Source organism: Halichoerus grypus, chromosome 12 (genome assembly GCF_964656455.1).
Source record: "Halichoerus grypus chromosome 12, mHalGry1.hap1.1, whole genome shotgun sequence".
NCBI classification, from domain to species: Eukaryota; Metazoa; Chordata; class Mammalia; order Carnivora; family Phocidae; genus Halichoerus; species Halichoerus grypus.
This window is the reverse complement of record NC_135723.1, coordinates 77,997,882-78,011,173: the sequence shown is the minus strand read 5'-3', so window position 1 is coordinate 78,011,173 and position 13,292 is coordinate 77,997,882. Positions and strand designations below refer to the sequence as shown.

General features: G+C 38.5%; 1 long non-coding RNA gene across 2 annotated transcripts in view; it reads left to right on the top strand.

Moving 5' to 3' along the window:
- Positions 1-13,292, top strand: part of LOC144379678 (uncharacterized) — a 79,197-nt gene that overhangs the window by 60,940 nt on the left and 4,965 nt on the right. Inside the window, exons 1-2 of one of the 2 annotated variants that reach the window (XR_013443007.1) lie at positions 3,714-3,888; positions 11,061-11,168. This is a non-coding gene — a long non-coding RNA (uncharacterized LOC144379678). Of the gene's footprint in view, positions 1-3,713; positions 3,889-11,060; positions 11,169-13,292 lie in introns of those variants that run through there. The other variant, XR_013443008.1, reaches the window with a different exon arrangement.

Sequence of the window (13,292 nt, the reverse complement as noted above, 5' to 3'; positions counted from 1 at the left end):
GAAGTGGTTATTGCCATCATGATTACTTCCCTTTCCAAATATACCCCTAACAAAAAAGAATGACTGCTTGTGTTTCTATCACTGGAGAGTTTCAAACGGAGACTAGAGAACACTTGTCAGGAATGTTCTAGAAGTGATTTATATATCAGAGGAATTGAATCAAATGACCATTAATCTTCTCTTCCAAATTGGAGATTGTATCTTTCTATGAGAAAATTCTAGCTTAAGAACGTATTTTCTTTGAGGGGAATTGTCTCTGTGTTAAATTTTATAAGCAATATTTCCATTCGGCCAAAATAGTACTTTCTCATAACACTTTTGTAAAACTAAGATATCTGAGAGGAAGTGGTGCCTCGTTATCTGAGCTCATTATCTTAGTACTGGCCTCAGCATTAGCCTCGGAAATACTTGTGTGATTTTGCTAGGGGTTGGCAGATGGGCTAGTAGACAAACGCCCAGCTCCCTGTCCCAGTTCTGATAAAGGAAGCCTGGCTCACACATTCACACAGCCAACTCCCAACAGCAGGGACCACAGAGCAATGGACATGGCATCTGCCTTTTCTAACTGACACATATTGCTAACAAGAAAGTGCAATGGAATGTTACACAAAGTGTTGACCAAATGCCCAGGTGAAATATATCAAATGCATTAAATGAATTATAGTGCACATTCACTAAAATTCAAGAAAGAGACGTGGGGAGGGGGGAAGAAGAGACAGAAGTAGAGACAGAAACCAGGAGTCAGTTGTTTTGGAAACAATGGGTTATGGTGGTTTTAATTGATGGAATCCATTTTGTTTTGAGTTTAAGTGTTCATGAACTTAGCCTTCACGTTGCGAATACCAAGCTTATTCCTGGATCTTATGAGATAAATTCACACCATTCAGAATTTAGGCAGGTTGTCCAGAGTTTATTGGAAAAGCTATGACATGTGTCTAAATAATATCAAACACTCCTGACACTAGACTATGCTCATAGTCTCCAAAATGTATGAGTAACTGGTGTAAATATTGCTTTGTCCAGAATTTTAGTAACTGGTGCAAATATTGCCTTGTCTAGACAGATTTTAGCAGTCTACAATGATTTTTCCCTAATGTATAGCTCATTTAAAATCATGCAGCACCTATTCCTCTTACCATTAAAATAACTGGATGTGACAGTGTTGGACATGGTCTGTGTGTTCCATCTTATTAATTAACACAACATCATATTTAAAAACACTTGCGCAAGTTATTTTTTTAAAGCCTCTCATTCCAAAAACTTGGGACATAAATTAATCTACAATTTAATTCTTTTGTGGAAAGATCTTGCCTAACTTCAAGAACTGCTAAGAAGACTGTCTACGTGTAAAAATATGATTGAAGTTTGTTTTGAAACATTTTTTTGAAAAGCATAAATTGAACTCATGTACATTTAGATGAATTCCCAGGAAATACAATTAAAGTAGTGGCAACCCAGCAGAATGACAAAATTAGAAAAGCAAAACCATACAGAAAAATTTAACCCCTAAAGATGTGTTGATTAAAACAGGAGAGGAGAAAAAGCCCTCTCGACAGAAGGAAGGCCTGCATTGGAAACACCCCTCTGCAGGGGCTTTCTACTCTGTGCAGATTAATCTTTCGTTTATGGACTTGGGTGGACTAAATGACATTACCCTTGAGTCTGAATTCACAGGTAAGTGCTCAGTAAATACCTTGCACAGGCTTCTCTAGGGTTTTTTTTTTTGTGTGTGGAGCCCCCCTCCTCTCTCCTGCTGAGAGCACCCACTCTGTTCTATCCCCCACCCCCCCACCTTACTCCAAACCTGTGTTTATGCCGTGGCTGCTACTACCATTAATGACCTTGCGCGAGCCACATGCACACAAAACTCAAGCGACATCAGTTAGAATCCTTCCCTGATGTTTTAAAAATTAGAACTAGGAAAAGCGAAATACTTTCGCCGTGGTGGGAAATCTGGGAAGATGTGAGTTCTAAATCTGTGGGCAGCCGTGCCTTCATGTGTCAAGAAGGCTGCGGAGAAAATGAACATAAACCACAGAGAAGAGAGAGAGAAAGAGAGAGAGAGAGAGAGTCCATGTGACGGTCAGTCCTGGATTCCTGTTTTCTCAGAAGTCCTGCCTTTAATTTGGCTGCCTGACAAAAATTTCTCCTTTTGAGTCAAGCTAGTTTGTGTTAGTTATTTGTGATCCAGAAGTGCTGAGCGATATTCTTTGTGTGTGGTGATGACTGATTGGAGCCTGCCACAGTTTGGTCAGAGAAAATAAATACATATCCAAAAATATGTGCTATATTCACCTTCCATGTACTTTATCATTTGTGACCCACACAGTTACTCCATCTACTGCGGCAGTAATGACATATTACGTTTATACCCCAGTTACCATCTTCCCATCTATAGCCACATTTAGTTCACAGAATAGCTCAAACCAAATTCACACAGTGATTTCCCTGTCTTGGCTTCCGTACATGGCATACGATAGAAAATACAGAACTACCCCTTATGCCCCCCCAAAAAAACCATTTACCTCTGTTGTACGATCTCCTATACGTCTGACCATCCTGCTAATCAGCTCTTACATGTATTAAACATAGCATGATCACTAATGTTTCAAAACAGGTGGTCTGATGTAACACTCAGGATTGTCTGGCAATTACTGAGACACTTTTGGGTTCCTTGGGCAATAAACTGTCTCAGGCTGTTGGTGCAAACAATGAATCCAAACTCAGCTTTCTATGTGATTGGTAGGGCTTCCTCCTTCCGGGAGGGGGTACTGTACCTCTCTGTAAGGCCCAAGCTCTTCCAGCACCAGGCAACTGGCTCTCCCAGACAACACTTAGAAACAACCAGCACCTAAACCCTCTTGCCTCCCACCCACGTGGACTCTCTGTCCTCGCACTGGCAAGACGGCTCTCATATTCACCCTTTCAGGAGAGCAAGATACAGAGGGGCAGCGTTTCTTCCCTGTTACACATCCTTATGGCGGTCCCGCAGAGCTATGACCTAATCAGGCTCTCTCTGGGGAAAATAAAAGATAGATTGTTGCATGCCCTCTCTTTTGGATGAGCATACTTTTGAAAAGTAAGTTTTGAAAATCTGTTCCTTCTCAGACAGTGCGTGATATTGGGGAATTCATCTCAAGCCTGGTTGCAATACAAGTGGGAACCAAGAAAAGACCCACCTTGCTCTAACGTGTCATGTGGTGAGATGGCATACCCTTGACAGACACCAGGATTGGTTCTTCTTAACTATTTATTCTCTCTGAATTACATGCAGAGAATGAATGTTAACGGAGCTGAATTTTATGCCTGAACTAGAGCAGAGAGAACTCAAGGACTATGTCATAGCTGAACTATGTAAATAAGGTTTGAACTAAAGAGATATGCTCACATCTGCCATCTCTTGGCAATATTGAGTATCTGCTCTGATGAATTCAATTCTGCAAATCCTTGTCCCTGCTTGGCCATGCAGCATACTGGCCTACGCATTTCACAGGATTAGAAAATGAGTCACATTCTCTGTCTCTAAACAGCCCTCTGTGTGATCACAGATATTACATTCTTGCAGCAGCTGACTTGTTTTATGGCTTGAACTTTTTTCACATCAGGAAGACTCCTGCCTGGCATTTTCCAGATAAACAGCTCTGTACCTGGTGTAAAAATACAAACCTACCAGCTGAGTAGTTACCTAACACTCCTTAGAGAGGAACCAAATGGGCTCTGCTTGGACACCGTGAGAAGTCTGGATCTTGGGAGCTGAACCAACAAGGGGCGCTGTATTGTGCTCAGAGTACTAAACATAGGAGGAGCCTGATCTTGAATATGAGCCAAGTCTGCAGACAGCACCCAAAGTCCAGATTCCTTTAAGTCACGCAGTCTTCAAAACCAAAGGTGAGCATGGAACCAGAAAAAGATTTGCTTTTCGACAAAGCAAAGAGGTCAGCAGAACTGATGCTCAGTGGGGGCGGTAGGCAGGAGATAGGGTGTAGAGAAAGGAGGGGCCGAGAGACAGGATCCAAGGCATCTGCTGCAAACAGAGCGGCTTTTATTTCCCACAGGACTTGGGGGTACATGAGTCAGACTGGTTTAAAAGTTCAGGACCAGGGCAGACAGCAGTAAATGAAAAAAAATTATTATTGTTGCATTTATATTGTACCTGAATTATTAAATTTTCTTGAGGCTAATTCCAATACTGTTGAAAACACAAAAAGGTGCTTTTTTGGTTTCATCACCTTGAAGAGTGCAGATGCCACAGAACAAAGCATTAAAAAAAATATTTCTGGCAACATAAATGAAAGCTGTAAAGCAAATATCTTTGCTGAATGGCAAGATGAGATAGTTATTTCTGAAGTGGAACATAGAAGCTAAGGTGTAACACCTCAAATTTCAAAATGATAAAGCGATTTTCTGATAAAAGTTTTGCAAAGCATTTTCTTGGAAAGTGACCTTCCGTGTCTCTGGTCAAAGCCCAGTTACTCATTTTCTTGCTCATTCTGTGAAATGTTTTGAACTAATGTCAGCCTATTAGCTTCTACTTAGGGCAAAATTTTTCAACCTCTGTTTTTAAAATACGTTTTACGTATTTTATCTGACATTTTTTCTCTAGGTGTCAATTGTCTAATCTTCTATTAACATTAAAAGTAAAGTTAATAAGTTAAAAAAATAACTGCAATAGCTAAAAGTAATGCAAATAACAGATAAAGAAAAAAATCCCCAATTATGAAAAAAAATAGAAAGAAAATAGTGACACTCATATTAACAAGTTGCTATGTGCAGATGTATCCCAACAAATATGTATTTGCAATTACACTGTGCCAGGCGCCGTTCAAAGCACAGGAGGTCAGCAGGGGACAAAACATGGAGGCAGACAGAGTAGAAGAGGTGGGAATTAACGATAGGTATACAGTAATAGTAAATTGTATATAATAATATATATAATAATGTAAAGCATATGGTATCTAATAACATAAATCATATAATAATGGGAAATGCAGTGAAGGAAAATAAAGCTAAGGAGGATGGCAAGTGATGGAAATGACATTTTAAAAAAAGATTTATTTATGTATCTTAGAGAGAGAGAGACCATGAGCAGGAGAGGCAGAGAGAGAGGTAGAGAAAGAACCTGAAGCAGACTCCACACTGAGCGTGGACCCTGACTCCGGGCTCTGTCTATCCCACGACCCCGAGATCATGACCTGAGCTGAAACAAAGAGTCAGATGCTTAACCGACTGTACCACCCAGGCGCCCCTGGAAATGGCATTTTAGATACAGGTTCTCTGGAAAGCAAATCTAGAACCAGTATCCTATAAATGTTAAGGGCTAGAGATCTAGAGGCAAACAGACTTGGATTTTTAATCCCAATTTGACAATTCATTCGCATTGTGTTCCTAGGCAGGTCATTTTGTCTTCCTAACTTTAGTGCCCTAATCTGTGAAGTGGGGATAAGGGAACCTTCAAAAGGCTGGTCTGAGTGCTTAGCCCAATGCTTGGTATGCAACAGTGCTCCATAATTGTTCATTCTCATTATCTGACATTTAAAACTGTGTGTGTTTTAGAGTATTTGTGTTGTGTATCTGTGCTAACACAAGGAAGCTTCTTCAGCTATCATGGTGCCATGATTACCTATGTGGCTCTAACAAACAGATTAGAAGCAAAGTGCCTGGATCTCATCTTATATCCCTCTGCATTTCTCTAGTGGTCAGTAGACCCACATTGTTTCTTGTTAACTTATTTTCCTGGGGGTGCTCCTAAGTCATTTTTACTGTCTGTCTCTAACAAAATGAAGTGTATAATTCCTGAAGTGCCAGAGGTTACAGTTGCCATTTTATTTTCCTATATCATTTCCAATAGGTGAACATTTTTCTACCAATTTTCAGTCTATCTTCCAACCAGATAATGCTACATCCATCCTACACCCAGTGGAGGTAATTATAATAAGATGTGAAAAGAAACAACTGGCTTGCACGTTCAAGGACAGCTCCACATATAGAAAATAAATTTCCAGGTTGGATGCTTAGCAGCATTGTCACAGGTAATAGATACTACCTTTCTGAATTGAAGAAGGTTGAATTTTTTTTCTGCTTTTATGGACAAGAACATCTGATAACGATGGCAGATTATGGTGGACCTCCCCTGCTAAACTGTGACTGATTTCCCAGCCCCTCAGCACATCACCCAGGAGTTTTTTATTACTTTTATTTCCTTATTACTCAACTTGATTGCATACCCCTCAAATTCCTTCCCACACAACCTGGTTATTCAGGTTACGCGGGGGCATACTCCAGAAAACTACTTTACTAGAGCAGTTCATGAGACAGACGAAGAGACTCGGGCCAAATCATAACTGGTGGCAGAACCAGAACTAAAAATCAAGTTCTCTGATTCTTAGATCCCCATATCCATTCATTGACACTCAGCTTCCCTGCTCTGAGTGAATATGACAAACTTTCCACAAGATCAACAAGCAGGAATATATTAACAGAGAAGGAGTTGATTTTGCACTGAGTACGAATTTTTCTACAAGCCAACCACAAATGCCATCAACACAGGCCATATATAACCATGATGTTATTTAAATTTATTCTATTTCCATAAAAATGTGTAGTAATACAAAACACTAGTCTTAATGTTTTGATCAATTTAACAGATAATGAGATCATGTGTACTGAGTAATGGCACCAAAGACTACAACAAATCCTATGAAAACTGAAGCTCTAGCAAAGAAATTGGAATGTGTCACTATGCTTTTGGTAATTGTATCATTCCAAAATCAATCAGTTATGGGCTGAGGTTTCATATAGAATCCATCTGGTGCTTGAATTCACAATGCCTTTCTCTTTTATGTTTACTCATATGTGTGCATAAATTATCATACATCTATTTCTATCAAGAGAACCCATTATGAATTCCTGATATTCATTTCAAAAGGGTGAACATATACAGGAGGCATCAATCATCACAAATAAAAAAGCGAAGAATTCAATCTCCGTGTGCCTCCACACACATACGGTCATTGACAAAATTCCTTACAATTAAATATTGCTTGAATACTATAACTTAAAATGTCATTTTTCTTTCTTTTGAACAATGAGTGGCCTTTAATCCAAAGCATCCTTACATGCATATTTCCCTGGATCCTGTCCTTTAGGTGGTCCTGCATCACACAGACACAAACAAAAAAGTAGACGTACTAAAGAATAGCTGGGGGGCGCCTGGGTGGCTCAGTCGTTAAGCGTCTGCCTTCGGCTCAGGTCATGATCCCAGGGTCCTGGGATCGAGCCCCACATCAGGCTCCCCGCTCCATGGGAAGCCTGCTTCTCCCTCTCCCACTCCCCTTGCTTGTGTTCCTGCTCCCTCTCTCTGTCAAATAAATAAATAAAATCTTTAAAAAAAAAAAAAAAAAAGAACAGCCGGGTGCCACTGTCACTGGGAATTGTTCAGTGTCACTACAGCACAACCTGTGACTCTAAACACCTGTTTTAATGATAAACACCATCCGGGCCTCTGAGACACAATTATCTATATCTCTTGCTTTGTGTTCTAGAAACAAAAGGCAACTTTCCATGAGGACAAATGCAGGTTTGTGGGCTGTGCCACTGCAGAGGTTGGCAATGAATGTGACTTCAGAGAGGAGAGTATGAGCAGGTAGTGTTTCAGCAAGAGAAAAGACAAATCAATCTACTACTTAGACTCTTCCTCTCAAACATCATAAATGCAATAGGGTCTTACATAACAAAGAGCAGAGCATTCACTTCTAGGAATATGTTGTAAAGCAAAAATTTAGAGTCTGATTTTTTAAAAAAATAGGTGCAAGAATTTTCTGATCAGAATATTTATTATGTATATTTTAAAAGAACAACCAAGATTTCCAACAATAAAGGTATGGTTAAACATAAGTATATACCAATAGGATGGAATATTGTAATCAAATTTTTAAAAATTATGTTTTTAAGGAATATTTATTGACTTAGGATACTATTCAGGGGGGAAAAGCAGAATACAAAAACTGTGCTTCATATGACTCCATATTTTAAAAGTACTTATATACTGTCTAAAGAAAATTCAGAGAGCTTTGATATGAATATTTTATTGAGCAGGGAAAAAAAAACTGTTTGCAAACAGAGAGACTTCAAACCCAAAAGTGGCATAAAGTTCAGAGGCCTGATATTTCAGGATGGCTATTTGAGTGAAAAAGGAGGAAGTTGTTTAACACTCATAATTATTGGTTATTACAATGGAGGTTTCCAGATGGCAGGGGTTTAGTTAAAAGTGATTCTCTTATCCCATTTTAGGAAAATGACTTTAGTTTCATTTATGATTATCAGAAGCATTTATAAGAAATAATCTAAGTTTCACTTATATCTATGAAATACACTAAAATATATTTTGCTTATGTATCTTAAATGATTTTGTCTCCTTGGGTTGTCTGTTATCCTGGTCTCCATTTTATTTTACTTTAGCAATATGAAAGGAAATACATCAAAAATGCTATAATAGGTACATGAGTTTGAATGAGTTAGGGTTAATCAAGAGTACTCAGTTAATAGCTGCTAAAAACAGAAGAATATTTATTATTAATTTAACATAAAGTCTGGAGGTAAGCTATAATGTATTTGTTCAACAGCTCAACTTTATTATCAATGATCAAAGTTCTTTCTAGGCTTCTATTATGTTGCTCTTGGCATGTTAGTTTTGGCCTTTGAGTTGTTGCCTCATGGTTGCAAAATGGCTGCTGCAGCTCCAAGCCTTACATACTCCCAAGACTACATTCAAAAAAGGAAGTAAAATGGCACTAACAAAAGAGGCTTTCCCCTAAAATGTGGTCTTTCAGGAAGCAAAATTTTGCCACAGCCCTCATAATGCTTCCCCTGCAACTCCTAGGTCAGAAATGAGTCACATGCTTAAGCATGGGGAAAATAATGGTATTGCTCATGCTTACTGTAGACTAATATAGTAATCCCTTGAGGCCGGGCATATTGTTACTTCTAATCTGGTTTATTTTTGATGAGAAAAAAAATAGAAATGGCCACTGGATAGGTTATCAACAACATCTTCCAAGAAGAATTATCACTAAATAGCAGAATTATAGCTGATTTTTACTTTCTCTCTCTCTCTCTCTCTCTATTTTCAAATTTTATACAATAAGCATGCATTACTTTATAATAAAAATATTTTTTTTCTTAAAAAATGCTCCTAAACGGGCGCCTGGGTGGCTCAGTTGGTTAAGCGACTGCCTTCGGCTCAGGTCATGATCCCGGAGTCCTGGGATCGAGTCCCACATTGAGCTCCCGGCTCAGCGGGGAGCCTGCTTCTCCCTCTGACCCTCTCCCCTCTCATGCTGTTTCTCGTTCGCTCTCTAATAAATAAATTAAATAAATAAATAAATAAAATCTTTAAAAAAAAAGTAAATAAGTATGCTAATATTTAAAAAAAAAAAATGCTCCTAAACATTGTAGAGCTCCTAAAGAATTCTTTCAGCTCAATGACAAATGCAATGAATTAACTGGTCTGAGAACCCTCAATGGTCACAAAAACATAATCCAGTACATTTGCAAAAACCTATTATGGCTGCACTGTCTTTAATGGCCTCAAATCGAATTGACCTGCTCAATATGATTCAGGTTATAGCTAGGGGAAACTTTTGTTTTGCTAAATTCAAGGAACAATAAAAAGGACAGGATAAATCTGAATATAAGTCTAGTCAGGCAAGACCACTATTTACACAACAGAGGCCCCCAGTTCATGTACACTGCTTCTCAGCCAGCTGCTTATTTCCTCCTTCCTTTGGTGGCTGATATCTCTGGGTTCCAGATTTCCCAGGCAATGTAGCCAATTTTTAAGTCCAATAAATATTTTAAAATATAGCCGTAAGGAAAAACGGAAACAGATATCCCAGGACAGAATTTCAAGCAGTTTTAAAGCAGGACTCCAATTCTAGCTCCATGATCTTTGCTGCCTTTAGAATAATGGATTTGTTATTACCAAGAGCAAGGGGAAGCAACAAAGGCAATTAAGAGCTCATTTCGAAAAGATCCATTTAAGTTTCTCATTACAATGTCAAATAAAAGCAGAAATACGGTGGCATTCATATTTTCAAATTTAGATACCACAGCATACTTAGAAATAAGTGTACAAGTTCTGCCAGGGTTAACGTTTACTCCTTAAATTCATCTGCCTATTACTTCTGAATGTGAATTTTTGGTCATAAATGTGGATTGAAAATCAAAGTAAGTTAAGGCAGTTTAGATTTTAGAAAGACACTGTATTACAGTAGACCATTCTTTCAGAAAGACTAAGAAAAAAATACTTTGTATTAGCCAGTAGATAGTGTTCAATCTGCTATTTGCATGAGAAAGTAAATTCTGTATACATATATAATTAATTTTAAAACCTCTAGAGTAATACTGAATTGTTTACAGTGGTTGCCTCTGGGAAGGGGGGTGGAGTAAAAAGCAGCTAACTGGAGCTTCTGCAGTAAGTATATATTCATGTATTTCTTATGTAACTTGAAAGTGAATAACATTTTTGCAAGAGAGCAGGTGTTGCATGTTGTTTCATTACAGCATGTATCTCGTGTCCCGCTTTTCAAATTGTGGTAGGTAGTGGTGTGCCAGAGTGCTCTCTCTAAGACACAAAATAAACATGGTAGATTTACTCCATAGTCAAGTATTGAAAGCTTGGAGGGGCTTAATTGCCCAAGTCATAAGCTACTCATATCTATTGTTTGTTTGTATATGTATATACACACACACATACACATACACACACACACACACACACACATACACAAATAAAGTTTTTTTATTGAGGTATGATTGACATGTAACATTATATTAGTTTCAGGTATACAACAGAATGATTAAAAACTTTATATATTGTGAAATGATCACTACAATAAGTCTAGTTAACAAAAGAAACTTTTCAAAGAAAAAAATGCCTTAACTTGTTTATCCTTACCTATTGCTTTTAAAGGTTTTTTTCTTGTTAATTTTCTTTCTGGTAATCATGCACACATATTTCTGCATACATATAACTGAATATAACTTTTTGGTTATATTTTTAGGCCAGACGTGAAAATGGTTAATTGCGAAAAGTATGGGAAAGTTATACCAGCAAGTGCTGTTATATTCGGGATGGCGGTAGAATGTGCAGAGATAAGAAGATATCATAGGTAAGTGATTATTTAAACAGTAAATACTAGAAAACAGTAATTTTAAGGAGTAGACTGTACTTTAAAGGTTACTTAGTGAATATTTATTTGGGTGAGAATTTGTAGTTTGGGGACCTTTAAATTCCTGATGTTTATGCCAGTCTTAATTCCTACTCATATCCCTTGTTAAAGAAAAATTATTCTGACACTTGTTAAAAATGGTAAGGAAGACTTTGTGCAAGACTATTACAATAGGGAGAGAAGTTGAGTTCAACTCTGAATACAGCAAAGGCAGCTAGCAAGAGATAGAAAATCACTCAGAGAGAAGTTAAGGTGGGGAATTCTTGTTAGACTGGCTTAACAGGACTGTTGCTACAAGGACACCATGTATACTTAAATGCCAAGGAAAAGGGATGCGGGATTTGATCAAATATCAAGGGGAGGGGTTCTCACTAAACTGATTCAGCGAGATTCTTGCTAAAGGCAGGCCAAGGGCGAGGCCTAGCCAAGAAGCAGTCTCAGAGGGGCCTGACTGTAGTTCGGTCAGGGAGCGAGTCTGTCACTTTGGGCTCCATTTTCTGTTTTGTTTTACTTTCTTCTTCCAACCAATAGCATCTGCCCCCCAGGAATTTGTTCTGGCTAAGTGCCAAAACCGGTCTTTGGTGGGGAGAGTGAGAATGGTAAGGTATGGAAGATTTTAAAAGGGTTTTGTGGATTTTGGAAGATTTTTGAACAGTTAAAACATTCAAAAAAATGTTCTCTGACTTCTAAAATATTTGGAGGAAAACAAAATCACACTTCTCATGAAGTGGTTAAAAATACGTGTTTTGAAATGATTGTCCTTACACATATGTCAGGAAATTATATAAGTTTTGACCTTGATCCAACCACTTCCTACGCAAACAGAAAGCATGACTTGATAGTTCTGCTAACGTTGGTGGAGCGTTGCTTTAATCCCTCCTCTCTCAATTTTAAAGACAAATTCCCAGGGGCCAAAGAAAACATATTATTTTGAAAGTGTACTTCATTTTTCAAAGATATTATTATTTCCCTCATCACACAGTATGAGGTTTCATGTGGTAGTCCATGTAATTTTTAGAGCTAAACATACCACTTGCGAACAAAACAGTCATGGTCCACAGAAAGCCTGGAGACTTAACATCATGGCATCTACCACTTCACTTAAATGGGCTGATTACTGATTCTCTTATGTATCTGGGGAAGTATATGAAAGAGTCTCTATGATTTCAGTATCCTGGGGAACTGCTCTTCATAGGAACCAAGTGAAAGAGAGTAAGTTCATGGAAAGTTTATTATCTTTAAAAAGGTTTAGTGCTAAAACTCTGATTGCCAGTTTGCACCATATTTATGTTTAGTTTTTGAAGAGTTCAGTTCTCTCTTTATGCACCTTGGCTTCTGGCCGTAAGGCGGATACCCATTTTTTTTTCCCTTGGAAGAGATGTTGGGATTTGAGGTTGGGCCAAGAAAAGCCAAAGAGGCTAGGAAGTACTTACAGATGGAGATAATTAGCATATTAAAAATAGGCCAGCCAGATTTTTTTTTTTTTTAATCAGGAAGTAGAGGGGTAAATGCTCTCTCTGGCAAGACTATATAGAAGCTGTGTGGACAGAGGAAATGTGATTCAAACTCTGGTATGAGAATGGTATTTTACTTGAACCAGGTTTCAAAAGACTGGAGAGGAGTTCCTTTTACTGGAAACCATGGAGTTGGCGGGCTTTGTAGGGGCCTCCCTTGAAATTCTGCTCCAAGGCCACTGTTTTGAATTTTGTGTGAAAGTCTTAGAATGGTTTCAGAAGACACAGGATAAACATCGTGAACTCTATTGCTTTCTAATGCCTGGTAGCGGAAATGGCATTTCTGATACCGCCTCCCATTGAGAGGGGATTATAGAAAAGGCAGTAGGTGGGAACCACGGCCCTAGAACAAAACTGTTTGGGCTTCCAGGGGCTATTTTGCCAATCCGAAAGCAAAGGCCTGAGGCTGCTCTGGATTCAGGCTCTATCAATGGGATACGTTTAATTGCCAGATAATTCACCGTGGTTTCCCGAAGTTCTGGTTCTCAGTTGGCCCTTCAAATCATGTTCCATCCATTCTCTGAAGTCCACTGTTATTCAAAACAGACTT